General features: G+C 49.5%; 2 long non-coding RNA genes across 4 annotated transcripts in view; one reads left to right on the top strand and one right to left on the bottom strand.

Annotated features, from left to right (window-relative positions):
- The window catches only part of LOC132540925 (uncharacterized), a 578,575-nt gene that overhangs the window by 403,147 nt on the left and 149,494 nt on the right, over nt 1–25,934 (bottom strand). The gene's annotated exons all lie outside the window — the stretch shown is intronic.
- On the top strand, nt 1,208–10,536 carry LOC107522740 (uncharacterized). Of its 3 annotated transcripts, none has more exons than XR_009552114.1 (3): nt 1,208–1,479; nt 2,633–2,819; nt 8,183–10,536. It is a non-coding gene; the product is annotated as an uncharacterized LOC107522740 (long non-coding RNA). The 3 variants fall into 3 exon arrangements; XR_009552115.1 differs by lacking the exon at nt 1,208–1,479 and adding an exon at nt 2,168–2,301; XR_001601599.2 differs by lacking the exon at nt 1,208–1,479 and having other exon boundaries at nt 2,560–2,819.

Genomic DNA, 25,934 nt, shown 5'->3' on the forward strand with positions numbered 1-25,934 from the left:
CCCCCCTTCTGTCACTTGGCTCTACTTAGGACTTGGCCCACTGTGAGGCCCACTGTGGCGCCTGGCTGTGATGGGCATAGACTCTGGAGCCAGCAGGCCTGAGTTCCTGTCCCCACCCTCCTAGGGGACCCTCCTCCATTGTGGATGGGAGTGGAATATGGTTCAACCACTTTAGAAAACAGTATGCAGTTTTTCTGTTTGTTTTGTTTTTAAGTGAAAGAAACATCTCTATCATACACAACCTACTTCATGTCTAGACATTTATCCCAGTGCTGTGCAAGTCTGAGACCATGCAGAAACCCTGCCTACATGGCCAGAACAGCTGTATATGTTAAGGGCCAAATCTGAAGACAACTCAAATGTCCACCAGCAAGTGGTCTGACAGGCTGTGGGCTGGCCCTTCAGAGCATGAGTCTGAAGCAGCTTAGAGAAGCCAAGTATCTGTGTGGTGCAAATGCAGTAGAGAGCCTCAAAGTCACAATGTGTACTGTGTGCTCCCATCAATAGAACATTCCAGTAGATACAGCCCAACTTAGAGTGCCAGAAAGCAGCTCAGGAGTTACTGGGGGATAGATACTAGGTGCTGAGACAGATCACAGACACAAAAGGACACAAGCAAAGTGGGAGGAGGGGGTAGGGGGAGTAGCTGTATTTGTCTTGTGGTGATGGTTTTATCAGTGTATGTAGGTGCCCAAACTCACCAAATTGTGCACTTTAAATCCATGTGGTCACCATCAACCCTTACACCTCAGTTGAGAAGCAGCTCCCTGCCCTGCTACTTACTGACTGAGTGATCCTACATGGGTCACTTCAGTGTCTCATTTTTTTTTTTTTAAACCAGATCAGCCCTGACTTATGGTGGTGCAGGCAATTGGACATGGGACTTCAGAGCCTCAGGCTGGAGAGTCTCTTTTCATAACCATTATGCTATCTATGCCTCCGGGGTGGGTCACTTCACATCTTCAAACCTTATTTATGAACATGGACTACTCCTGATGGTGGCAGCCTCATGAAAGCTTGAAAGGATTCTAACACTCAAATGTTAGTCATCCAAAGCCCACCTGAGTGCCTCATCCGGGACAGAGGACTGCACTACCAGCTAGCCTCTGCTCAAGGGCGCTCCCACTCAGGACTTTGGAAGGAGAAGGGGAAAGGCTGTGCAAGGTGGCACCTGGCTGAACACACACAATTACAGTGTGCAAGGACCCTGAGAACTGCCTGGCCCTGGGGGACCTGCTGGGTGGAAGCCTAGTTTGCAGAGGACAAGCGGAGGCCATTGGAGTCAAGGTGGTGGTAACCTGTGACACATGAAGCCAGCTCCTGGTTATCCACCTGAGCTCCAGCATGATTGAGTCACACTGGGGGGGGGGGGGTTGCTTCACCTCCCTGAGCCTCAGTTTCTTCATCTGTTAACTGTGGGCATGGGGACATGAAGGTAGAAACAGACCTCCAGTGACTGCAACTATCAGCACAGAGCAGGTACTTTGTCACCCTCACTCAACATCCTGGGACTAACTGCCCCTGTTAGGGCCATAGAGCAAGATCTTTTGAGGCTCTGTGGTGTCCTGCAGATGGGAGGGTACACTTGCCATGACATCAGCAGCAGCCAATGATCCCCCCCCAGGTCTGAGATATGTAGGTACAGCCCATGCTGAGCTGGGTTTCCACTGGGAGCCTCCCCACCCCCACCCCCATACCAGTCCCTCCTCAACCTGCACATGTAGCCAATAGGCTTTTTGTAGTCCTGCTGCCTTGCAGCCTCCTCCCCCCACCAGCCTTGAGTTTCTCCCAGACACCTCTTCCCCCCACACACACACATACACACTGGCTTGGAGAAAATCCCTCCTCCAATATGGTCAGGGCTACAGAGGGGGTGCCAGGGGCCTGTGGTGACCCAGAGATGCTCCTGGCCCAGCCTGTCCCTAGTGGAGGGAGCAGAAAAGGAGATGAGGTCTCATTGGGACCCTGAGCTTCAGAGGAGTCAGCCAGGCAGAGGCTGTAGGGGTGCTCCTGGTAAAAGGCACACAGCACCTGGGGGGAGGGGGAGGTGGGGGGAAAAACACGGTGAATTGGGATAACCAATCCACAAATCCAGTGAGCTGTTGGGACTGGCGCAGAAGGATAGGAAGAAGGTAGAAGAATAAAGGGCTGGACATTCCAGAATGAAGTTAGTTTCCACTTCTCCCAGAGGGGAATGGAGAGACAACATTCAGACACACCATCTACAAGGTCTGCTCTGGCTTCTTTGAGCAAAAGAGACTTGCAGAGGTTAAAGTAGGAGAAGCAGGGAGACCTGTCCAGGTGAGAATAATCATGGAGGGATGCTGGGGGGCCAAGGCCTTAGCTAAGTCTTTCATATGGAAAGCTATAAAACATCCTGAAAGTAGCCGGTAAGAACATTTATGGGTAGAGAGGAAATTCTGACCATTGGTTCCAAGAACTGAGATTACCATCTGAATGTTTAGAAAGTCCCTCGCCCTCCTCCTCCCCCCATGATCTTAGATGAACTTCCTCCTTGCTTGTGCTTATATTGCTGCTGTGAAATAAAGTTTTCAGAGCTTGATCAGACCTCCTGTCTTGTTCTCGTTCTTTGTGTCTATTGTCCTCTTCATTCTCTCACCCCCTACCCTAGGTCTCCATTGATAGACCCCACAGGCCAGGGCACCTGGTGCCCAACGTGGGGCCTTTTTGGGTCTGGGGTCTGAGAGAACGTCGCTCTCCAATGGTCGACCGCAAAGCATAGGATCACCGCTTCAGTTAAGGAGTGAGAGAAGGTCCGCACCACAGAATCGCCCATCTGTGAGACTGATCTGCTTAAGGTAAGAAAGAGCGACGCAATTATGGACAAGCATTGAGTAAACATGATTTGTTTCTTAAGGGCCTCAAAGAGTCCCTCGAGTCACGAGGAACTCGGGTTAAGAAAAAAGATCTCAAGAAGTTTTTTGATTTTGTGAGCCATGTTTGCCTGTGGTTCCCCTTAGAGGGGACTATCAATGAAAAAAGATGGGCCAGAGTAGGAGATTGTCTAAAAGATTTTTATGGGACCTTTGGTCCAGAAAGGATTCCAGTTCAGGCCTTTACTTATTGGAATTTAGTAAATGATATACTCAAGGTCTATAAACATTGTCCTGATGTACAGGGAGTCATGAGAGAGGGAGAAAAAAAATCTTACAATGACACTCCCGACCACCTTCTGTTTGTGAGTCCGTCTCTATTCCCATGCCTGATTCAGAGGACCCCACCCCTGAGGCCGCTGCCATCAAAATGGCGCCTGCTAAGTCCCCTCCTGTTAAGATTTACCCCTCTTTGACAACCTTAAGACCCCCCCACCAAAAACGGGCCTGATGATAGTCTTTCTCCTGAGGAGGCCTCATCCCTTGATGAAGAGGTGGCCAAATATCATAATCTTGACTGGCCACCCCTATGCTCTTCTTTGACCAGACCACTTCCCTACACCACGGCTCCGCCATTTTGTGCCCCAGTCCTCAACTTGGCCGATATTACTGATTATACCACTAAGGCCAAAGCACAACTTGCACAAAAAACTGCTTCCCTTAGAAAATTAATAGAAGAAAAACGAGAGTATTTACAATTAGTAAAAGAATTGCGGGCTCTTGATTTGGCACTATCTTCCCTCTCTCCGACGCCCGCCTCACCCAAGGCTAAAGCGAAACCAAAATCTCAAAAACCTGTCCTGGCTTTTCCCGTCACCAGGAGCAAATCCACTGTTCCTCCAGACAGTACAAATAAAAACCATGCCTCCCCCTCCAAGGGAGAAGAAAACTCTTCAGAGGGAGAAGCTAATGAGGGGGCAGCTCGCTCTGACAACGAAGCCTCCGATGATGAAAATGAAATCCAAGGGGGCTCAGAGAGTGAGGGAGGTGCTATAAAAAATCAACAATATTGCTGTCTAGGGTTTAAACATGTAAAAGATCTAAAAATGGCAGTAAACAATTATGGCCCGACCGCCCCTTTTACCTTATCCCTGATTGAAAATTTGAGTGAACGATGGCTCGTGCCCAATGACTGGTATTTTCTGGCCCGCGCCACCCTAACGGGGGGTGATTATATGCTTTGGAAGACTGAATTTGCTGAAAACTGCAGGGAAATAGCACTCCGTAATTCTGAAAGCAAAGCTTCAAAAAAATGGACCAGAGAAAAACTCTTAGGAAGGAGCCCTTACGATACCAATGAAAGACAGGCCCAATTCCCCCCAGGTCTTCTGGCCCAGATTCAATGTGCGGGTCTCAAAGCCTGGAAACGGCTCCCCCCAAGGGGTCGGCGACCACTTCTCTTGTTAAACATCTGGCATTTGAAAACGCAAACCCTGCCCTGTCAGGCCGCCATACGCCCTCATCGCCGAGGTGCCGACCTTTCTGATTATATCAAACTGTGTGCAGGCATTGGATCTGCCCATGCGATGGGACTGGCTATTGGCGCTGCCCTTAAAGACTTTACACAGGGCAGTCAGCCTAAGACTTGCTTTAATTGTAGACAGCCAGGACATTTCTCCCGAGAGTGCATGGCCCAAAAAACGGTTCGTCCACCGCCCACCACTCTATGCCCCCAATGCAAGTGGGGAAGGCACTGGGCCTCAGAGTGCCGCTCTAAGACAGGTGCCCATGGCAATACTCTCCCCCCAAAACAGGGAAACTTTCAGAGGGGCCAGCCCCTGGCCCCAAACATGAGACAAACCCCTGGGGCTGTCAGGTTTGTCCCCCAAATGCCAACTCCTCAGACTCAGGCGTCGCCAATCTCCCCCGAGCCACCACAGGCAGCACAGGATTGGACCTCTGTTCCTCCACCAGCACAATATTAACACCCAAAATGGGAGTTCAGGTCCTACATACTGGAGTCTTTGGCCCCCTACCTCCTGGTACTTTTGGGCTCCTTCTTGGTCGTGCTAGTTCAACTCTCCAGGGTCTAAATGTCTCCCCAGGAGTAATTGATAATGATTATACAGGAGAAATAAAAATTCTGGCCTCATCCACTTCTGGTCCCCTAACCATAAAATCAGGACAGAGAATTGCTCAGCTGCTATTATTTCTCCTCACTCATCCTAATCAAAACTTTTTCAAAAAATCCAGAGGCATCAGTAATTTTGGCTCTTCAGATGCTTACTGGGTCCAACAGATTACTCAAGATAGACCCCTCCTCAAATTAAAACTAGATGGTAGGAGCTTTGAAGGACTTGTAGACACTGGAGCCAATGCCACGGTAATCTCAGACAAGGACTGGCCTTCTTCTTGGCCCCTCACGGCCTCCTTCACTCACCTTAAAGGCATTGGACAAACCTCCAACCCACAACAAAGTTCCAAGGTCCTTACATGGACAGATGAAGAAGGTAATACTGGCACTGTTCAACCTTACGTTGTGCCTGGCCTGCCTTTTAATCTTTGGGGAAGAGATATCCTTGCCCAGCTAAATCTTATCATGTGTAGCCCAAATGAAATTGTTACCCACCAAATGTTAAAACAGGGCTTCCGCCCTGGACAAGGTTTAGGAAAATATTCACAGGGAATGAAAGAACCTATCCCGGTGGTTAAAAAGAATGACCATTCTGGATTGGGGGAGAAAATTTACCCTAATGGCTGTTGACATTCCTGTACACCATGCAGACAAAATTACTTGGAAGTCTAACGAGCCTGTGTGGGTTGATCAATGGCCTTTAACCTCTGAAAAACTGGCTGTGGCAACAGAGTTAGTACAGGAACAACTTGCCGCTGGCCATATTGAGCCTACCACCTCCCCTTGGAATACCCCTTTTTTTTGTTATTAAGAAAAAATCTGGCAAGTGGAGACTGTTACAAGATTTGAGAGAGATTAATAAAACTATGCTTACTATGGGGGCCTTACAGCCTGGACTGCCCACTCCTGTGGCCATCCCTACTGGGTTTTTCAAGATAATCATCGATCTTAAAGATTGCTTTTTCACCATCCCCCTACACCCTGAAGATAGACAGCAGTTTGCCTTTAGCCTGCCAGTAACTAATTTCAAGGGGCCATGTCACGTTTTCAATGGCGGGTCCTCCCTCAAGTCATGGCTAATAGTCTGACGCTATGTCAGAAGTTTGTGGCACAAGTGGTTGATCCCTTTTGCATTTTGTGGCCTTCTATCTATATTATCCACAATATGGATGATATCCTTTTAGCAGGACCTGACGGTACCCAACTACTTTACTGTTGTAAAGAACTATCACAAAAATTGGCAGATAGGGGACTCCAGGTTGCTCCCGATAAGATTCAGCTCCAAGACCCTTATTTTTATTTAGGCTTTGAGCTTTGCCATAAAAAAATTGTTACCCAAAAACTTCAGCTTCAAGTAGGCCACTTGAAAACTCTTAATGATTTTCAAAAACTGTTGGGTGACATAAATTGGATTAGGCCATACCTTAAGCTTACCACTGGAGAGCTTAGGCCACTTTTTGAAATTCTTAAGGGAGATTCTAACCCTTCTTCCCCCTGCTCCTTGACCCCAGCAGCTACATGCGCTTTATGGTTGGTAGAAGAAGCCATTCAGAAACAGGGAGTTTCCTTTATTTCCTATGAAACACCACTCCTGTTTGTCATTTGTTCCACCTCACATACACCTACAGGAATGTTTTGGAGAGTGGCCCTATCCTTTGGGTTCACCTTCCAGCTTCCCCCCTAAAGTACTTGCTCCCTGGTTGCTGAGCTTATTCTTTCAGGATGCGAACAGAGCCACCAGTTCTTTGGTAAAGATCCTGAAAAAATAATCATTCCATATTCCAAAAGTCAACTAAAATGGCTCATGCAAACCACGAATGAGTGGCCCATAGCTTGCTCCTCCTTTTTGGGAGAAATTGATAATCATTACCCTGCTGATAAATTGCTTCAATTTGTGAAGGTCTATCCCTTCATTTTCCCAAAGTGCACTTCCCCCACCCCTTTGTTAAATGCCTGCTTAGTATTTATTGATGGCTCCTCCCATGGAACAGCCACCTTTGTTATAGATGGACAGGCCACCTCTATTTGCTCCCCCTTCAAATCGGCTCAAATTGTTGAGCTTTTTGCAATAATACAGGTTTTTCAAAAATTAATAAATCATCCTTTCAATTTGTACAGACAGTGCCTATATTGCTCATTTGGTTCCCATTCTTGAGACCGTTTCCTCTATTAGACCCTCCACAAATGCCACCCCTCTTTTTTCTCAACTTCAAAAATTGATAGCCTCTAGATGTCACCCCTTTTTTGTCGGACATCTTTGCACTCATTCTGATCTGCCTAGCCCACTTTCAGAAGGAAACGCTTGTGCTGATGCTGCCACCCGCTTGACCTTTCCAGTACTGATAGGTTCTGTATATCAAGCCCAAAAGAGTCATGCTTTACATCATTTAAATGTTCAGACCCTTCGCCTACTCTTTAAGATCACTCATGAACAGGCTCGCCAAATTGTTAAACAATGTCCCGCCTGTGTCACACTTTTACCCACCCCCCACCTGGGTATTAACCCCGGAGGTTTGGTTCCAAATGAAATATGGCAAATGGATGTTACACATGTTCCTGAATTTGGCAACCTTAAATATCTTCATGTAACTATAGATACCTTTAGTGGATTTATCATTGCTTCTTTACATACTGGAGAGGCTTCTAAAAATGTTATAGCCCATGTTTTAAACTGCCTTTCTGTCATGGGAAAGCCCAAAATCATTAAAACTGATAATGTTCCCAGCTACACTGGACAAAAATTTCAAGAGTTTTGCCGCCAGTTACAAATTAGACACATTACTGACATTCCTTATAATCCTCAAGGTCAGGGCATTGTTGAACGTGCCCACCAGACTATCAAAAATTCTCTCCATAAGTTAAAGAGGGGGGAATTATACCCCCAGAAGGGGTCCCCTAGAAATATTCTTCATCACGCCTTGTTTGTTATTAACTTTCTAAATTTAGATGCCCATGGCAAATCTGCTGCCAATCGCCTTTGGCACCCTGAGACAAATAAAGATTATGCCACAGTTATGTGGAAAGACCCTCTCACTTTCAAATGGAATGGCCCAGATCCAGTCCTCATATGGGGGAGAGGTTCGGCCTGTATTTATGACACCAAGGAAGGATCAGCTAGATGGCTGCCGGAAAGGCTGATAAAACTAATTAATAATAGAAATGAATACAGGGAGCAATCTTCTCCCTGAGAATATTTACCTTTTTTCTCTTTCAGGAAAATGAGTGGACTCAAGATACCACAAGTGTTCCTGTGGATGATCCTTCTATGTCAGTGGATGTCTACAATAGTGCCTATTAAGAGAGGAGCTACCTCCCAGTTTGCCTGGCGATTTTTCCTGACAGAAAACTACACCAACTATGCTAAAACACAAAATTATGGTCATCTTTTAGCCACAGCTGATTGTCCACCTTCCGGGTGCCAATCTGCCATCATGTTAAATTTTACAGATTTTAAGGCACAGCCCGGGAAGATTGCCCCTGCCCTGTGCTTTCTGTTTGACCAACGTTATTCCTATTGCACAGACAGATGGATTGAAGAGAACGTGGGCTGCCCCTATAGATCATGTAACATCCATAATGTTAAGACCCTAAAAAGTAATGAAGTTATTACACAGCTTCCCAACAATAGCCATAATTTTTTTCGCTCCTCCACAGGCTATACCTGGGTTGTTTGGGATCCCTGGGATTCCCGCTGGACCACGCCAGTCAAAGGAGCTATGTATATGACCAAAGATGAAACCTGGCCTAGCAGCCGTGTTTATATTTGGCGTGCTCTTGTTCAAGTTCAAACAACCCCTTCATGCTGAAATTCAAACACATGAGAAGGAGCTAAATACACAGCTCTCAGCTTTAGCTACACACCACCCCTTTTCCTGGCTATCTCTATTGAGAGAAGGCCTAGTGCTTGCCAATATCACTGGCCGTGGCAATGTTTCTGCATGTTTTCTTTGTGCCATGTTAGGACGTCCCCTTTGACGGCAGTTCCATATCCCACCTCATTAAATACTTCTGATACATCTGGTAAGGCCTTTTCTCCCATTTTTGAAGTTTCTTTGTTCCTAGCTCCTGAACAAGAACAATTTAGGTTTTGTTATTCCAATGCCGGTACTAGGTTGTGCAGTCAGACTGCCTTACCTGTCACAGATCTTATTGCCCCTGATGGGTTTTTCTTTTGGTGTAACGGTACCATTTTTAAAAATCTTTCTAACCAAATAGATGAGAGATTGTTATGCCTTCCAGTTACCTTAGTACCCCAGTTGACCCTGCTTACTCCTGCTGAGTATTTAGGCTGGGACAGCCCCTCATCCCCTAGAACAAAATGGGCTGTTTTTCTTCCTTTAGTGGCTGGCGTTTCTCTTGCAATATCCGTTGTGGCTGCTGGTCTGGCTGGAGGAGCCTTGGGTCATTCCCTTCTTACCACAGCTAAGCTCTCCCAACAGTTCTCATTGGCGGTAGAAGCCTCGGCCGAATCTTTAGCCTCCTTACAGAGACAACTAACCTCCCTTGCCCAAGTTGCCTTACAGAATTGGCGAGCTTTGGATCTCCTGACCGCGGAAAAGGGTGGCACCTGCTTGTTTTTGAAAGAAGAGTGCTGCTTCTATGTTAATGAGTCCGGTTTAGTGGAGACCCAAGTTACACAAGCTTAGTGTTAAATTACAAAAACAAAAATTTTCTGCTGCTGCTGATAGTTGGTAGAAATCCTCCATGTTCTCCCTTTTGATGCCCCTTATGGGACCCCTGGTTAGTCTCTTGTTAATGATTACCTTGGGGCCCTTTATTTTTAATAAGATTACTGGCTTTATAAAACAACAAATTGACTCCTTGGCTTCGAAACCCTTACAAATACATTATCACAGACTTGATTTGGCTGACAGAGGCTTGGCTGAACCTGAAGGTGACAGACCTCCCTCCTTTAGGAGCTGCATAAAACTTAGATTTATGCACGCCAGCCTTGGCGTGGCGTGGGCAGCGGCAAGGGGTGCAAGGCTAAGTACTGCAGGGGGAGGACCCAATTGTCTGCCTCTGAGTCCCCCATGAAGCAAACCTGATTCGCATAGAGGTTGGTGTCAATCTTCAGACCACTCACCGTGGGCCTTCCCCACCAAAAAAAAAATAATAATAATAATAAAAATAAAGGCTCTACCTCTCCTCCCCAAAAGACACCAAGAGCCATATGAGATGCAGGAAGATCAGCTCTATATTTACCCCACGGGAGGAATCAGGTCAATACATCTTCCCTCTGGTTAATGCCCACTCATCTGTTGATGAGATCTCCTAACTCTCACCCTCATTTTCCCGCCTCATTTAAATTGTAAAAAGGGAGGAGATGCCGGGGGCCAAGGCCTTAGCTAAGTCTCTCATATGGTAAGTTATAGAACATCCTGAAAGTAGCCGGTAAGAACATTTATGGGTAGAGAGGAAATTCTGACCATTGGTTCCAAGAACTGAGATTACCATATGACTGGAAAGTCCCTCGCCCTCCTCCTCCCCCCATGATCTTAGATGAACTTCCTCCTTGCTTGTGCTTATATTGCTGCTGTGAAATAAAGTTTTCAGAGCTTGATCAGACCTCCTGTCTTGTTCTCGTTCTTTGTGTCTATTGTCCTCTTCATTCTCTCACCCCCTACCCTAGGTCTCTGTTGATAGACCCCGCAGGCCAGGGCAGAGGGAGAGGGCTAGAGTGGACTGATTGGAAGGATGCATAGAAGGGTTTGGGGAGGTGGCTCAGTGGCAGAATATGTGCTTTGTGTGTGTGAGGCCCTAGAGTTGATCCCTGACAGTGCATGGGAACAAGAAAAGCTAAGCAAGTGGAACTCCCTCGGTAGTGGAGTAAAACTTTGTTCTCTCCCTTTCATAAAAAAATAAGTAGGGAGTCGGGCTGTAGCACTGTGGGTTAAGTGCAGGTGGCGCAGAGTGCAAGGACCAGTATAAAGATCCCAGGTCAAGCCCACAGCTCCCCACCATCAATAAAACAACAAGGGCAACAAAAGGGAATAAATACATAAATAAATAAAATAAGTAAATGGGGGCCAGGCAGTAGCGCAGCGGGTTAAACGTACATGGTGCAAAGCACACAGACTGCCTTAAGGATCCCTGTTCAAGCCCCTGTTGCTCCTGGGGTCTCAGCACTGATGTCACTTGCCCAAGGAGATCAGATCCAGGCCACATCCACATGCATCCTCCTCCCCAGCATCAGCCTTTAAAGCACTACAGCACTTGTTAAACCTGAGTTACCTCGATCACTGTCTGTCTAACTGTGTGATGGCTGTGCTTCAAGTTTCACAGGGCAGAACTGGTGAGTGAGTGAGTGTACAAATGAGTAAATGTGTAAATGAGTGAGTGGATGGCTGTGTGGATTGGACAGAGAGACAGATGGATGGATGGTTAAATGGATAGATGGATGGTGGATTGAATGGGTAAATGGTTGGATGGATGGATGAATGGATGTTTAGATGAATATAGGTGGATGGTGGATTGGATGGATAGATGGATGGATGGATGGATGGAAGGAAGGATGGATGGATGGATGGATGGATGGATGGATGGATGGACTGAATGGATAAATAGATGGGTGGGAAGATTGATAAATGGATGGATGGGTAAGTGGATGGGTAGATGGAGGGATTGAATGCCTCTCTGTGGAGGAAATATGTCTAGAGTCCCAGATAGGTGGACTGGTGAGCAGAAAGGACCTCCCCACTCTCTCTGGCAACTAAGCCTCTGCTTTCTTTCCTGTTGGCCACCTCCAGGACAGGAGGGTGAACCTGCCCAGCACCCCAGCTGAAACTATTGTGACCAGGATACAAAATGACAGGCCCCCTGCTTGCCCTGCAGAGGTGAGCCCAGGGACCTGGTGCCTGACCTCCCTTACCCTCCCCACCCAATCCCTACTCACCTAGGGATGGGGTAATGTGGGAGCCAAGGGTGGGTGAACAGGAAACAGTCTCCCAGCAGTAGGATCTGGGAAAACATGTCATCCTGCCACACCTCCATTCAGTCAGATGACTTGTAGGGCTAGAGGGAGATGCCACTGATTGTTGCCCGTATAGGCAGAGCAGCCCAGCACACCCTGAATGACAGTCTCTAGACCAGACCTGAATGGAGGCCCATGCCAGGTAAAGGACAGGCACCTGTGTTAGAAGGTCAAGTTCCTGTTTACAATTTTTTTTAATTGTTAAAAAGTGTCTTTATTTATTGGATAGAGACAGCCAGAAATTGAGAGGGAAGAGAGAGAGAACAAGAAAGACAGACACCTGCAGCCCTGCTCTACTTGTGAATCTTCCCCTCTGCAAGTGAGGACTGGAGATTTGAACTCAGGTTCTTGTGCACTGTAACATGTGTGCTCAACCAAGTTTGCCACCACCCAGCCCTCTTGTTCACTTTCTGATGATTGCTGTATACCCATCTCCCCTTCACACTGGGCTCCATCCGCAGCTGCCTCTCTCCTTGCCTCCCTACTGAACGTAAGGGTGTTGCTCTGTGCCAGGAAGCCCACTCCAGCAAAGCCTGGTGCTCCCTTGACCATGAAGGTCCCCTAAAGGCCCCTCTCCCTAGCCCCCTGCTCCTTGCTCACATCTTGGGATAACTCCTGCTGTGGGAGACCTGGGGAGAATCACTGGGATGTGAGATAGGTTTTGCCCTTTGGGCAGGAACTCAGGAAGATGGGTAACACACCTGTCTTAGTCCTACTGTGGGCCTCCCCCACCAGCCTGTAACTCATGAGTGAATGAATGAATGACTGGGGTGACGATCACCTGCCCCTTGAATTGCATCCCAGGAGAGACCTGCATTGACCCCCTGTCCCTGTGGGATCCCCAGGCCCAACCTGGCCTGGTGGAGGAGAGTTGCCAAGGGTTCCAAGGCTTCCAGGAGTCTCCTGACAAGAGGATCAAAGGAAGCAGATGACAGAAGGGGAGGAAATGGCTTGGTATGGGTGGAGGTGCAGAGACCCCAGCCCGGGGCTGGGATGAAAGCAGTACAGGAAAAGGACACAGATGGAGCAGCTCTGGGGGGTGGGGGTGACAGGATGCAGGCAGAGGGGTTCTGCCACTTCCCTTTGCACAAAGATGGATTTGACAGCTTTCTCTTTGGGGAGTCTCCTTTCTTCCCCCAACCACCAGCATCCAGCTCTGGGGACACTCAGAAAACGTTTACTGATTCATTGTGCGGGATGGATGAGTGAGTGAGTAAGTGAGTGAGTGAGTGAGTGAGTGAGTGAGTGAGTGAGTGAGTGAGTGAAAGATTGAATGAAGGCTTTTATCAGTCCTTCCTGACCTTTCCAGCCACCAGGGAGAGCTGATCACCCAGGGGATTGTGACCTAAAAGTTCAGAGCAAACCCCACTGATTTCAAGGAGAATATAATCAAGAACTCTGATTGTTAATAACCAGTGCTAAGTGAGCCATTACTAAGTGCTAGGTGCTTGAGATCTCTGCTGATCACCCCACTGTCTCAGTGAATCCTCACCACACTACAAAGGTTTCCAGGTGAGGAAACTTTGTCTCACAAAGAAGCACCCTCCCTACTCCCTGTCCCAGGCCAATCAGAAAATCAATGACACAGTTGAGATTCAAATCAGAGTCTTTACAAGTTGGTATGTTCTACTTGTCAATAAACTTTTAAAGGGCCAAGGAGATAGCATACTGATTGTGCAAAGAGCCTTTAAAACAAAAAACAGGGCACTGTTCATTTCTCACTTCTGCTGGTAGTGTGGGGGATTGAACTTGGGACTTTGAAGCCTCAGGCATAAGAAACTCTTTTCTTAACCATTATGCTATCTACTCCCAACCTACAAAAAGCCTTTCATGCCTGAAGCACCAAAGGTCCCAGAGGTTCGACTCCTAGTACAACCATAAACAAAAGCTGAGCAGTATTCTGGTAAAATAAAAAAAGAAGAAAAAAAGAAAATTTTCCATAAACTTCTAAGGCTGATGGCAACATTCTTCTTTCACTTGCCCAGCTATTCACTCAAGTATCCATTCATTCATTGCCCAAGCCTTTACTAAGAATCCTCCCCAGGCCACACCCTATGGGGGGTAGGGGGTGGGGTGGGGTGGGGTGGATGGGGTGGGGGTGGGGGGTGGGGGGATGTTAGCACAAATAACTAATTCATCAGGACTCTAAAAGGCGCCAGGAGGAAGAGAGCTGAAATGTGGTGCTTGTGTGTGCAGGAGCCCTGCCCAGTTCAGGCTTCAGAAAAAGCTGAGCATACAGACTGCAGGCTGGGAGGGTGTCACCAGCGGGGAGGTGTAGACAGGTGGCTGGCAGTCACACACAGTCTGTGGAGCAGATGAGAGGAACTCATGGTTCTAATCCCGAGCTGAGCAGCACTGCTCACTGCAGCCTTTCTCTCCATGACCACACCACATGGATGATTCAGAAGCCCTTAGTGTCCGATGGAACTGTGCATGCCCAAACCCTACCATCAGCACTGCAGCCACCGGCTCTCACATCTGCTCACATGCAGAGCCACAATCTGCTGGACCTGAGCATCTCATCTTCTTACCCTGGAGACCCTCCTACTCAGGGGCGGGGGGTCAGCAGGACCCTCAGGACCATGGTGCCTGCTGGCACCAGCCGCCCCCTCCCTCTTGTGTTATCCAGAGTCCTCCTTGGACAAGGAAGGGCTTTAGAACCTGAGAGAAATATTTCAGAAGGGAGCATTTCTGAGCTGAACAAAGATGCATGATGGCCTTCTGTTTGAGAGCCTGGGTGCTATAAGGTGGCCACTACTTCTCACCCTGAGGTGGCTGCGCTCCTTGGAGGCAGGTGTGGGGTGAGCTGTGAGGTCCTCAATGTCACCTGTCTCTCTTTGTCTTAAAGTCCCTAAGACAAGGTTGCTTTCTTGCTTTATCCTTAATGAGAGAGAGGAGGTATGAGGTTCTCCCTCACGTAGGCTATGGGGGTCTTAAAGAACTGGGCAGGGGGCTTCTGTCTTTCTCATCACCCCAGGGTTCAGGTGGTATGAGACGGGACCCCAACAAAGCAGCCAGAATAGTTCCAGGGTTCAAAACACAGCAAGTCCCTGTATTCCTTGGAAAAGAACTCCCCCCTAACACGAGTGATAACAGCCCGGATTTCCTGAGTACCAGCCTTGTACTTGGCCCTGTGCCAAGTACTTTCCCAAAACACCTCCTTAAATCCTAGGTGCCAGATGCTTTTGTCCCTACCCATTATCCCTCGGCTGTCTCCTTTCTGGTTTTAATAAGTGTACGGATGCCAAACTAAGTACTACGTTCCCCAGTCGCCTTTGCGGCTAAGCATGGTCATGTGGCCATTTCTGGCCAATAGGAAGGGAAAAGAGTGATTTTACACCCTCTAGCTTGCCTTTAAAAGGAAGAATGGTCCACCCCTGCTAGGTCTAGAGAAAATGGAGAGGGGCGTGGCCATATACAGCCTAGTGTAGGCAGGCGGTCCCCAAGGCTGGACACCACACATGCTCAGCACAGACCTGAGAGGAGGTGGCCAAGTCAAAGAAGAGTGGCCCTGGGTTCTAGAAGAATCCAATCTGGAAGAGTTTATTGCTTCTGGGCTCAACGTGCCAATACATTATTTCCTCTGGCAGGATCGGCTATATCCGACATTCACAGAGGATCACTTTTACATGACCACTGTGAATGTCCTCTAACCCTGACTTCTTCCCGAAAGGTAGATGGATGGGGACCATAGCTTTTGTCCCCATTTTACGGGTGAGAAAACAATCTCAGGGCACATTGTTTGGCAACTAGAAACTGCCCTACGAAAGCAGGACTTCTCATTCCTTGTATAATGTTGTCTTAGTAATATGTGACTAAGACTAGTTTATTATTATTTTTTTATTATTATTTTTTATTTATTTATCCCCTTTTGTTGCCCTTGTTGTTTTATTGTTGTAGTTATTATTATTGTTGTCGTTGTTGGACAGGACAGAGAGAAATGGAGAGAGGAGGGGAAGACAGAGAGGGGGAGAGAAAGATAGACACCTGCAGACCTGCCTCACCGCCTGTGAAGCGACTCCCCTGCAGGTGGGGAGCCAGGGTTCGAACCAGGATCCTTATGCCGGTCCTTGTGCTTTGTGCCACCTGCGCTTAACCCGCTGCGCTACAGCCCGACTCCCCTAAGACTAGTTTTTAAGCAGAAAAATTAAATATTTTATTTGTTTATTTTATTTTATTTATTTTTTTCCTCCAGGGTTATTGCTGGGCCTTGGTGCCTGTACTATGAGTCCACTGCTCCTGCAGGCTATTTTTTCCCTTTTGTTGCCCTTGTTTGTTGTTGTTGTTGTTATTATTGCTGTCATTGTTGTTGAATAGGACAGAAAGAAGTTGAGAGAGGACAGGAAGACAGAGGGAGAGAGAAAGACACCTGCAGACCTGCTTCACCATTTGTGAAGCGACCTCCCTGCGGGTAGGGAGCCAGGGACTAGAACCAGGATTTTTACGCCGGTCCTTGCACTTTACTTTATGCCATGTGCGCTTAACCTGGTGTGCTACCACCCAGCCCCCTATTTGTTTATTTTTTATGAGATACACACACACAGAGACAGAGAGAGAGAGAGAGAGGGAGAGAGAGAGAGAGAGAGAGAGAGAGAGAGAGACCAGAGCACTGCTCAGGTCTGGATTATGGTGGTGCTGGGGATTGAACCTGGGATCTCAGGCATGACAGACTTTTTGTATAATCATTATGCTATTTCTCCAGCCCTAAACAAACAAACAAACAAAAAGTTTAAGAGGATTGGGATATGGGAGTGCAGTGAGAGAACTCAGGAGGCCTAATAGCTGTTGTACTTGCTGATGACCTTAAGACTCACTCTTTTTCAACAGCCTTTCTCTGGGGATCACAGGAGGAAGTTAGATAAGAGGGTCTTCCCTGCTCTGCATCCCTGCTGGGGTTGGGTGGTCACTGACCGAGGCAGCAAGCCTCAGCTAGCTCTTCCCTGCATCCTCTGCCAGTGTTTCTGGGCTGCCCTGCTAAGCCTGGCTCAGAAAGGAGATGGATTTGGTGCTCAGGACCCTCAGTATTTATTGGGGGTAGGAGGTGGGTGGTGGTGAATGGCAGAACCAGGGGAAGAAAGACCTGAGGCCCTTGGCCAGCTGCAGCCCCAAAGACTTGCCCCTTGGGCTCAGGGGTGTGTCAGATGGAGGCAGAGCCCTGCCACCCTCAGCTGTGCTGCTTCTCCTCTCAGTTCTCTGAATCTTGGTAGCCCCATCTGTAAAACTGAAAAGAGAGGTAAAGGAAGAAGGACTTCTCCCATAGCACCTCCATCAGCCATTTATACACAGAAAGTGTTTAGGCCCAGTCTGTCTCAGTAAGTGCTTGATTTCCACTAAAGGTAGTATAGTTACTGACTGTCAGCAGTAATGCTATTTTTCATCATTGCCACGAAGGGTTAATAGACATTTATTGGACAAGTGGCTACCACAGAAAAGAGTGCATCTGACTTTCAGAAAATGGTGCTTTTGTTGGAAGGTCAAAGACCAAAACGATTTGGTTCTATGCTCCTGGGTACCTCTCCAGGGTCCCAGGGTCCTAGTCATCCCCCTACCTCACCCCCATTCTTTGTTAATTTTTCATCCCACCCCTACTTAGGTTGGTCAGACTGATAGGAACAAAGATTCCCAGAATCTCAACCCTGAAAAGGATCTCAATGTTGCCTCAGCCAGTCAGTGCTCTTGAGTCATGGCTCAGCATGCACACACACACACACACACACACACACACACACACACACACACACACCACCTGTCCTTGAGCATGCATGCACGCACACCACCTGCCCTGAGTACACACTCACACCACTTGTCCTTGAATGCACACACACTATTTGTCCTTGAGAACACACTCACGTCATTTGTTCTCAAACATACACATACACACACACCAGTCATCTTTGAGCATATAGGCACACACCCCGCTTGTCCTTGAATACCTCCCCAGGCAGGGAGCTCACTAACTTCAAGGCTGCTCCAGCAATCAGAGTGTTGATCTTGTTAGGCAAAACTGAACTCTCTGGGTGGCCTTCCTGGTTTGGCCTTCTGGGTCCCTGCAGCCCACCTCAGCCAACCCCTCAGGCATCAGAAGCAGAAGCTCTAAATCAGCTCCTCACCCTCCCACCATCCCTGAGATTCCCCAGGTCCTCAGGCCTCCTCCTGGAGCAGGACAGAGCCAGACTGGTTTGCACACACACTGGCTGGGGAAATGCCATCCAGCAGATTAGCCCAAAGCCACAATGGGGAGCCTGTAGCGCCCACCTGCCCATGCCAGCCGGCTCTCTGCTCCTGCCCACCCTGCTCCTTTCCTTCTGCACCAAAACTGCAGTCAGAGGAAAGGCAAAGATTTGCCTGGAGCAAACACATCAAATCCTTGTACAAACACACATTCCTTGGGACACTGACTCCAAAGATACCAAGGAGAAGAGGCTTACTTGATTAGATTTCTTTAGAGCTTGTTGCCTAATACTATGGCACATTTGAACTGGGGGTCCCCAGTGCCTGGTTGATTTCCTGCAGCCATTTATAGGCTGGCGTCTACACTTTCATCTCTGGATGCTCTCCCAACACCCTTATGCTTTACATCCCTGGTTGGCTTCCTGCTAGTCATCACAAGCAGCAGTGGGGAGTAGTGTGGGGGAATTCTGTGATGCTGCAGACCCCGTTCCTACACCAGTGTCCCCAGCCCCTCCAGCACCATGTTGCTCAGTCACTGTCTCCTTGGTCCTCAGTTTCTCCAACTGTAAAATGGGAACAATTGCTGCTACTTCTCAGGGTGTTTAATGAGAATCCCATGAAGTCAGCTCTCTGAAAGCTAAGATCCATTCTCAGAAACACAGTAGGTCTTTAATAAGTATTCAAAGTGACCCCTGGGGGGGCAGCAGTGGTACACACAGTTAGCACACAAAGTGTAAAGTACAAAGACATACAGAAGAATCTGGGTTTGAGCCCCTGCTTCCCACCTGCAGGGGGACACCTCATGAGTGGTGAAACAGGTGTCTATATTTCTCTCTCCCTCTCTGCCTCCCCTCTCCCTCATAATTTTTCTCTGTCCTATCCAATAAAGTGGAAGAAATGGCCTCCAGGAGCAGTGGATTTGTAGTGCAGGCACCCTGCCCCAGCAATAACGCTGGGGGCAAATAAATAAATATAAAAAAACAAAGTGACCCCTGGGGTGGTACTGTGGACAGGCACTGAATTTTCAAGCAGGGGCCCCTCAAGTTTGATCCCCAGCATGGTATGTGCCAGAATGGTGTTCTGGTTCTCTCTCTCCTTCTCTCATAAACAAATAAACCAGTTTTTCCAAGTGTTTAAAATGGTCACCTTGTAGCTGGAAGCTGAACTTGGTGCACTGCTAAAACCAACCAGAATTAGAGGGAAATGGACCCTTTTTATGGCTCTCCATGGCCAGTGAATCTCAGACTTCACTGAGCTTGTGTAGTAAAATGCATAGTCCCAGGCCCTGTGCCCCAGAGAGTCTGGTTTAGTGGAGGCACCTAGGAATCTGCAGTGGAACAGCATGGAGAGCAACTCTGCTGAGAATTGGGATTACCCATCAAATCCCTGACCCCACCCCTCTCTCCAACCTCCAGTGCCCCTGGTCGAGGGCATTCCCTTCAGGTTGGCTGAAAAACCTGCATTCTGGAATGAGCAGACACAGCCAGGGGAATGAAAAGAACACAAAAAGACCCACCTCCTGGTAGTGCTGTCCCAGCCAGAAAGCCTGGGGAGGTGGGAGAGTGGTGGGCAGGAAAGGTGGCTTGATCCATGGGCCACATACTCATGGGAACCTGGTACTAAAGCAGCCAACTATTCTGTCTCAGGGTTTTGTAAGCAGCAGGGCAGCTTCCTCTCTGGGATCTACTGATCTGTTGAAAGACACTTTTTGGTGCAAGAAAAGAGAGGAGAGATAAAAGAGGGGGGAGGAGAGAGGAGAGGAGAGGAGAAAAGAAGGGAGGAAAGAAAAAGAAAAGACAGAGAGGGGCATGGGCTGGCTTGGAGGCACAGGCTGCTGTCTGGCCTGCCATTGCCTGGGCTGAGCCCACACTAGGGCCAGGGGCGAGGTGTCAAGGTGTAAAGAAAGTGGCAAGGTGTGTGTACACCAAGGAGGTTCACAGTGCAGCCCACGACCTTGCAGTGTAGTCTCTTTCCTATGTCTCCACTTCTGCAAGGGGATGACAACTATGTCACCTACCCATGGAGGTGATTTGCCAAGAAGCTAATGAAGCTTCAGCTCCAGGGACTCTCGTTTGCATGGCCAAGGTCCTGAGCTTCATTGTGTATTCATAACTTTGCATCCTTTTCCTTCAAGAGGGCCCCAGGCCTGTAAAATTTTCAGGCTCTCAAAGCCTGAGTCTGCCAGGCTCTCTCCACCTAATAGTGCCGCTGCTGCAAGAGCTAATGAGAAGACAGTGAGTCAGGCCTTCAGTGAGTCTCTGCAAACAGAAAGCTTCCAAGCTGCTCAGACTTGGAAGAACTTGCAGGCAACACTGGACAAGGGGGAAGTTTAACTGAGCCCCACTCCTATTCTGCCCTTGGGACCTCAGGCCTCCAAAACTCTCTAGACCAGGCTGGAGGCTGGAGGGGCAAGACAAAAGGAGACAGGAGAAGCTGGGGAAGGAAAGAGCACTGAGCCAGAGGACTCAGTCCCTGGCTGCCATATGCACTAGCCTTTGAAGCGAAGCTAGCCAGAGGTGAGGGCCCCACAGGCTGGGGGTTCTTCTCTCTTTTGGTTATGATCGTTGACATAATTTTCCAAGGAGAAGGACCAATTCCTCTGCTTCAGCCTATTTCACTGAATCCTTCCCTACCTAAATCCTTTAAAAGTCTTTACTTTAAAGTCTTTACTTGCTTTCTTGCATTTGAAGAAGTGTAGGCTCAAAGAGGGCAAGTGCCTGGCCTAAAGGCACACAGCAGGGGGGGAACCATGCAGCTAGCAGGGTTTGAACGCAGCTCTAACTCCAAATTCTTGCTCCTAGCCTTCCAGTACTGCCCTGGACTGTGCGCACGGAAGTGCACAGCGGACTCATCAAGGTGGAAAGGAAGGAAAGAAGGAAGATAGTAAGGGACAGAGGGAGGGGGGAGAGGAGAAGGGAGAGAAGGGAGGAAGGAAGGGAGGAAGGAAGGGAGGAAGGAAGGAAGGAAGGAAGGAAGGAAGGAAGGAAGGAAGGAAGGGAGGGAGGGAGGGAGGGAAGGAGGGATTCGTAGGCCAGTCTCTTCCCACGCGATTTCCAATCCTGGCCGAGTGCCCCCTGCACGCCGCCCCCTCTCCCGGTCAAATCGGGCAAGTTCTGAGCTGTCTCTCCCGCTTCCGAAGGTTACCCCGCACTCCTCCGGGAAGCCCCCCCTCGGTAGCGTTTTCCCAGGACCCCCGACCTCCCGCGGGGCTCTCCCTGAGGCCCCTCTCTTCTCCCCAGCCATCCCCCTCGTCCCTTCCCCGTGGCAGCTAAATAATTGATTGGGCCATAAATAATTGATCGGTGCTGCCAGCGCACCCTCTGGCCCCCAGGGTGCAGGGGTTCCCCATTAAGGTAAGGGGTGGGGGGCAGCTAGGGGCCGGGCCCCCGTGGGGTGCGCGCTGGGAGCGCGCAGATTCGCTCCAGCGGCCTTTCTTTCTGCCTCTAGCTCCCTCGCGCCAGCTCGTTCCCTTTTTCTTTTTCCTTTTTTTCTTTCCTGGAGCGGAGCCCGGCGCCAGGAGTCTGGAACCAGCTTGACAAGCTTTTGAGTTATGGAAGGGGGCTGGGAGGGGAGGGCGGGAGGGAGCGGCAGCGGGGGAGGGAGCAGGGGAGGGGCGGCGGGCTCTGGCGGGCCTCAGAGCGCTCACCCTGGCTTGGAGACGCGCCCCGACTGGGGGCGACTGGACGGGGAGGCGTGCGCGAGAGCCCCCCCCATCCCGGGGCCCGCGGTGGGGGGCGGGGGTGAGTCACCGGCGGAACGGGCCCAGCTTTAGAGCTGCAGTAAACGAGGCCCGGGGAGGGCGGCGGGGTTTACTCGGCCCCCGGGGCCGCGGCCGCCCCCGCCGAGCAGGACATTCCTTTCCGCTGAACTGGGCGCCCGGGCCGGGCCGCGCCCGGCACTCATCGCGGGGGGCCGGGGAGAGAAGGGGCGCGGGGGAGCGGCGAGCTAGCCTCCCTGACCCCCCACCCTCACGCACACATTGGAAACATGAGGCCTCAGCTACCCCCCAGGAAGCCGATGGGTGCGCCCACTTCACAGGCCGGCAGCAGAGTCACCGGGGCGCTCACTGCCCATTCTCTGGTTCGGACTCCCGCCACCACAGGCAACTTTGTGCCTGGCGACACCCCCGCCCCCACCGTGAAGAAGGCAGGCCAGGCACATAGGGATTTTTCTTGTTTGTTTGTTTTGGTTTTTTTCACCAGGTTTATTCCAGGGGCTCTGCCTGTTTGGTGGTCATTCCTTTTTCTTATATATAAAGAGAGGAAACACCTGCAGCACTGTCTCACCACTCATGAAGCATCCTCCCTGTAGGTGGGGGCCTGGGTCCTTACTCTTTCCAATATATGCACTTAACTAGGTGCGCCACCTCCTGGCCCCTCCTTTTTTCTTTTTGTGATAGATGAGAAACAGGGAGACACACCTGCAGCATTGCTCCCCCCCTTACAGGTGGGGAGCAGGGGCTTGAACTCAGGTCCTTATGCTTGGCAACATATCCACTTAGCAGAAGTGCCACTGTCCGGCCCCCAGACACACAAGATTTAATCAGGGTCTTTACCAAGAGCCTGGGAGGGCAGAGTGTGTCAGTTCGCCAACAGTGCAGTGCTGGGTGCCACAGTCCCAGAACAGGCAGGGGTGGAGAGCGTCTGGAATTACTGATTTGCCAAGCCCAGCCATTCAGAGAAGTTAAACTGGGACTCAAAGTATCCCAGGGAGACCCCAGGTCAAGCAGGCCTTCCCCTGGACTGCTGTTTCCAGCCCAGGGATGACTGATTTAGGTTTAAACCCCCATGGCCAGAACCTTCCCCACCCTGACCCTTCCACCCTTGTCTGCATTCAGCCAGTTTGAGATCTGAATTGTGTCACAGGTCTGGGGAGGCTGCCTTCCCCATCCTGAAATTGCCTGGTGGTAACAGTGCCAGCCTCTGCTGAGCTTTAGAAAGTTCTGTGAAGCAAGTATTGACTTAGCATGGGGCCACAGAACCGCTGTTGTTGGAGCTGGTTTTTTGTTATTATTATTATTTCTGAGGAACTAGCTGAGACCTAGAAAAGCCTCTTAAGGCCCCCCAAGTGCGTGCCCCTCCCCCACCAAAGCTGTGAGAATGCAAAGCCTGCCCTGCAGCCTGGCTCCTCCCCCCCCACCCCCGCTGAGCTGTGTGGAAATCAGCGCTCTGAAGCTGCTGAGCAGAAATTTCCAGTCTCCCTGGCAAAGCTCAGAAACGCTGGAGTGTGACTCAGAGCCTCCCTTGGACAGGCTCTGGCGGGCGCCTGGACTGGGGAAGGGCCCCCAGATGTTCCTCAAGGCCTAGGAGGCACCCAGACCCCTGGGAGCCCCAGAGCTGCTCCCACAAAGCCTGCCCAGGCCCATCAGGGTAAAGTGCCAACTCTACCCTGGTGCCCTGGGGAGTCTGAGGGACACCCCTGGGCTGCTGTAAAAGAGGGAAGTGGTTGTGCCTGTGAGCACCCCCAGAAAGGGGGTCTTCCTTTAGTACCTCATACTTGTAGATGCTGCCCACTGGCCTCACTGACTCCTTGACCACCAGGGGAGCAAAGACCTCATCAGAATGGTGTGTCTTACTGGGGTTGTGAGGTCCCTGCCCTTAGTAGCCTGGAGAATCCACTGGGAACTTGACAGACAAGCTGACCCTTGCCTCATTCCCAGGGCTGTGTGATCCTGTGTTAGTGAGTCAACCTCTCTGAGCCTTGTTTGCAAAACAGACAGTGAACCATGACACTCCCCAGAGGAAAGAAGTGTGAGGAGCAGGAGGGTGAGCCCCATCAGTGTTTCCAGCTGGAATGGTGACCATGGATAAGTCTAAAAGAGACTGTTTAAGACTGCATAGCATTAGTAGGTTGGGCAGTTCAGCTGTTTTCAGCTTCAGGCCAGTGGTGGGTGTTTTATTTTCATGATTACTCTTGGGAAGGAGCTTTTCTTAGTAACTTTGATGTTCTAAATGATGCAACAGAGGGTCAGAGAGGTAGACTTACTTTCTCAAGGACACACAGCTAGGAAAGGAGAGAGCTGATATTCAAACCCTGACCAGACTTACAGCCAAAGTAAATACAAGTCAGTGCAAAAGCAAGACTTAAATTTTTATTTTGTCACCAGGGTTATTGCTGGAGCTCGGTGTCTGTACAATAAGTCGACTGCTCCCAGCAGCCATTTTTTTTTCTTTTTGATAGGACAGAGAAATTGAAAGATGAATGGGGGAGATAATGAGAGAGACAGACACCTGCAGATCTGCTTCACCACTTGATAAGCTTCCCCCTGAAAGTGGGGACCAGGGCTTGAACCTGGGTCCTTGTGCATGGTAATATGTGGGCTCAACCGGGTGCACAACTGCTCAACTCCCCTAATGTATTTTAAAAGTAGAACATTTCAAATACCACTGTGTGCAAGACATCAAAGTGAAGCAACAGGAGAAGCAAATCGGGAACAGAATTCAGAACACACAGCCCGGTGTTTGAGAAGCTCATAGCTGAGAAGGAATAGGACCCTCACGAGAGAGGAAAGTCCCAGCAGTGCAGTGGGGGCCCCCCTGGGGTGAGGTGGAGCTGGAGTGGCAGATGGGGACTGATGAGACTGGAGGAGGCTGCCTGGAAGTCAGGGAACAAGCAAGACCAGTCTTGAGCAATCAAGAAGAATTCCAGTGGAAGCCGCAGGGCCTCCGCTGGAGGCTGGAGGCCAGCCCAGCCAAGGGTAAAGACTCCTGGCAGGAGAGAGGATAAATGTTCAGTTGGAGAGAAGTGTTACTGAGGCTGAGGTTGTCAAGACCCCAGAAATCCACCTTTGTGCTAGGACAATGGGGAGCCATTGCAGGTCTTTGAGCAGAAGTGGACATAGGGAGTCATGCGGTAGAGCAGCAGGTTAAGCACAGGTGGTGCAAAGTGCAAGGACTAGCGTAAAGATCCTTGTTCGAGCCCCCGGTTCCCCACCTTCACAGGAGGTGAAGCAGGTCTGCAGGTGTCTGTCTTTCTCAACCCCTTTCTGTCTTCCCCTCCTCTCTCCATTTCTCTCTGTCCTATCCAACAACGACAACATCATCAACAACAACAATAACTAAACCAATAAAACAACAAGGGCAACAAAAGGGAATAAATAAATATTTTAAAAAAGAAGTGGACATCATCCTGCAGTTTTCAAAAGACAGTTCTACAGGGCAGACAAATGACCAGAGCACACACAGAACAGGAAGAAGGGAGTGAAGAGGCCATACAAGAACTTTGCACTTTTTTTTTTGCCCTTGTTGTTTTTTTATTGTTGTGGTTATTATTATTGTTGTTGTTGTCGGATAGGACAGAGAGAAATGGAGAAGGGGAGAAAGAGAAAGTTAGATAACTGCAGACCTGCTTCACAGCCTGTGAAGCGATTCCCCTGCAGCTGGGGAGCCGGGGGCTCGAACCGGGATCCTTACACCGGTCCTTGTGCATTGAGCCACCTGTGCTTCACCTGCTGTGCTACCGCCCAACTCCCTCTCTTTTTTCTGTTGTTGTTGTTGCCCTTGTTGCTGGATAGGACAGAAAAAAATCCAGAGAGGAGGGGAAGACAGAAAGGGGAGGGAAAGATAGACACCTGTAGACCTGCTTCACTGCCTGTGAAGTGAACCCCCTGTAGGTGGGGAGCCAGGGACTCGAACATGGATCCTTAGCAGGTCCTTGCCACACCATGTGCACTTAACCCACTAAGCCACCACTGCCTGGCTCCCCACTGCACAGTCTTTATTAAGTATTGTTGCCCTTCAAGTGTGGCTATTACCTCCAAAAGGAAGGGGGCAGGTTTCAGAGAGAGGAGAGCTGTGCTGCTTCCTGCTTGACTGTGGGGGCT

The sequence above is a fragment of the Erinaceus europaeus genome, chromosome 10 (genome assembly GCF_950295315.1).
Source record: "Erinaceus europaeus chromosome 10, mEriEur2.1, whole genome shotgun sequence".
Lineage (NCBI taxonomy): Eukaryota > Metazoa > Chordata > Mammalia > Eulipotyphla > Erinaceidae > Erinaceus > Erinaceus europaeus.